This window comes from Leptidea sinapis, chromosome 22 (genome assembly GCF_905404315.1).
Source record: "Leptidea sinapis chromosome 22, ilLepSina1.1, whole genome shotgun sequence".
NCBI lineage: Eukaryota > Metazoa > Arthropoda > Insecta > Lepidoptera > Pieridae > Leptidea > Leptidea sinapis.
In genome coordinates this window covers 10,863,620-10,866,955 of record NC_066286.1, presented here as the reverse complement: position 1 = coordinate 10,866,955, position 3,336 = coordinate 10,863,620, and the positions used below count along the sequence as shown (strand labels likewise).

Here is a 3,336-nt window from a genome sequence, read left to right as displayed (position 1 = left end):
AAAAAGATCTTTTTCTTTACATTATAATACTTGTACTTGAGCCAAATATGTGTGCTTACCTGATAAGCACTCGTAACTTAAAATAAAAAAAATAAAGAAATTAAAAAAATCAAGATGTACCCCAGGCTCGAACCTGGGACCTTTTGCACTAAAAGCATAAAGCAACCGTAATGACCGTGCCGAAATATCTATATACATGTAGTTGATGTGCATATTGGGTAGGTCTGAGAATCGGACAACATCAATTTTTCATCCCCCTAAATGTTAAGGGTGGTCACCGCCAAATTTTATTTTTATTTTTTTGTAATTTTTTTTTAAATTTGTTTGATTATGTGTCAGCATTAAAAATACACACAACTTCAAATTTTCACCCATCTATGATCAACAGTTACTTTTGTATCGCGATTTTAATATCGACAATAAAACGTTTGCTGGATCAGCTAGTAACTCATATAAATCAAATGCTTGTCAATCTGTCAGGCTATTCAGTTAGCATTACCGGCACATAACTAGGTATGATACTTTCTACTAGATCCATACTATAATTAAAATGGCGCTTATCTGCTAGGTAACACTATTATTTTATACATTGTGAAACGCAAATGTTGTTTTTATTCGATGGAGAAGTAGCAAGTAGCCTATTCGTAACTTTACTTGTATAGTGAGAAACAAGCCTAATATTATAATAATTATAATTCAATGCATACAAGTAATTAGATGCCTGCATTGAACGAAACCCATTCAAAAGTCTTTTTCCGCATCAAATATACCACTTATCAACCAAGTTGGTGTTACATAGTTATTAGTTTAGCAATAAAAGTCACAAATGCTGTATTTAGACATGATTTACTCGGAGCTTGTCGCAATCAGCAATGCCATTTTTTATATTTATTGTTTCCGTGAAAACAGACTGACAGAAAACTCAATAAAGTCCAAGGTTCTCTGAACGGAAGCTATTTTCGCTGTTAGATCAAGGTTGCTTTGCTAATTATATTGAAATTGTATTTATTAGTAGTACTAGTTGTGCTATTTTGACCTGTTACCCAGCGGCCCTGTGGCGCAACGGATAACGCGTCTGACTACGGATCAGAAGATTCCAGGTTCGAATCCTGGCAGGGTCGAGAGCTTTTTGGTTTACTTTTGTTTTTTTTTTTTTTTACATAAATTACATACATATTATCATTAACATTTTAGTTTTGGTAGAAATATTTTGCCACGACCAACAGCAGAAATAAAATTGTCGTTTTTTCACCAGTTGGGTTATAGGTACATGTCACTATAATATACCGTATGTTATATTATTTATAGTGGGTGCTCGCATAGTTGCAACTTTATCCGCGTAGGTTTCGTGGTATACTTTAGTAAATGTTTTGTTTGTGAACGATCGTAATGAAAATAAACGGTAAAGTGGCATTTTCACTGCCCCAGTCAATTCGGACCGAGTGCACTCGGACGAGTTGGATAGCATAGAATAACTCATCCGAGCGAACTCGGTTAACTTTGAATTTTGAAAACCGCGCTTGAATGTTACGGAGAGCTGACACAATACAGTCTAGACGCTTCTGAGATAAGCGTGCACAGACAAACAAACAACAAATAGAATAGAAATATATTTATATACATAGGAAGTGAAAATAAATTAACATATTTCAACATCACTTGGTAAACTTTAAGCAACATCAGTTCGTAAAGAGACTTTGACATGAGGAGAAGAACTAATATGAAGCTCCCATCTTTTAAATCATATTACAACTTAGTCTACTAAATATATTAAATTTTAGGTGGCCTGCGCAGAATCATGCATTATTATATTATCTTCTATATAATCTACTATAGTATACGTAGTAAGACTTCTGTCTCAAAGAAACTTTAAAATATTTTTTGATTTTGTACACAGTGAGTCCTAGTATACTTATGTAACCGAGTATAATTAAGTAGTTTAAAAAAATATTTATATACCGTTACGGCACGTTTACGTTTTCGGGTAAAGATTGAAAAAAAAAAAACCCTTACTGCCCTCATATTTCAATGTGAAAAAGGCTTTTCATCGAAATTTATTTACTAAGCAAAGTACATAAGGAGATATCATTATTGGGTCACATGTATATTGCACTATTCAAAATTTGAAGACCGATTGAGAATCGGCCGAAGAAGACGATTGCTAGTCCAAAACGCGGGTAGTTGAATAATTTTTAATTATTGTTTCAGATAAATTTGCGACTGATCCTTGTGTCCGGCAAGACGAAGGAGTTCGTGTTCAGCCCGGTGGACTCGGCTGGCGACATCGCGATACACGTCTACGACAACTGGCCGGAAGGTGATCCCCTACTAACAATAATTTGTCCGCATTTAACACTTGAGGCTTTTTTATAGAAAGAAGTGATGAAACGACCCTGAGGTAAACGCCATCATCTACCCGTAATAGTTTTGAGTACTGAACACAACACGAAAGAAATACTGACGATGCGACAACGTCGCGGCGTCGTTGAGAGAATGAGGTGGCAACGTCGCGGGTACTATCTTTGTGGCCCGGTGTCAAGTTGTCAACAAGGCGGCGATTCTTTGTTATATAGTGACTAGCTGACCCGACAGACGTTGTTCTGTTCATTATAAAAAAAAACCTCGTGCGGGTGGAATTTCGTAAAATCCTCGTTCTTAGCTGACCTCTACTCGGTGAAAAGAATATTCGTACCAAATTTAAAGTCTTTAGCTCTAATGGTTCCAGAGATATCGTGATGAGTGACTATATACGAGGAAATATCTTATATATATAAATATATATATATAGATTATCTTATGTCTATGGCGGCGATGCCGTCTACACGTTCCCTTATTGATGGTATTATAAATCCACCATCGTCAACCAACTCAGAAAGAACTGCCTAACCTAACATTAATTGTTACCTTTCTGTAACAATCGCGTAACTTCCATGGTGCGGTCATCCCTGCCGATGCTATTTAATATAATGAATCTCGCCAGCTCGCTTCACAGTTCACGCTAATGTAAATGGGGCATTAAATAATTTATGTACGCGCGTACCTATTTAAGGTGCGCCCGTCCTTTTTACATTTACGCGATATTTATTATAGCCGCCGAGATTTTATTTATGGCTTCGTAATTTAATTAAACCATTTTTTTTTGCAAAATAATCCAATTTAACAGTAATTTATCATCACAAAATGAGATTTTTCGGTAGGTATGTATATTGTTAGGACATTATTACATCTTAGGTGTAATTTGAAATCTATATCTACTGTACTTGTAATTCTTGCCGCTAACTTAAGTACATTGACTTGCCGAGTATTGGGTACAAGAAAAAAGTGGAATACATACAC

At 35.6% G+C, this 3,336-nt stretch overlaps 1 non-coding gene across 1 annotated transcript; it reads left to right on the top strand.

Moving 5' to 3' along the window:
- Positions 1–1,048: 1,048 nt before the first annotated feature.
- On the top strand, positions 1,049–1,121 carry Trnar-acg (transfer RNA arginine (anticodon ACG)). The gene has a single exon. It is a non-coding gene; the product is annotated as a tRNA-Arg (tRNA).
- The last annotated feature ends 2,215 nt before the right edge of the window (positions 1,122–3,336 follow it).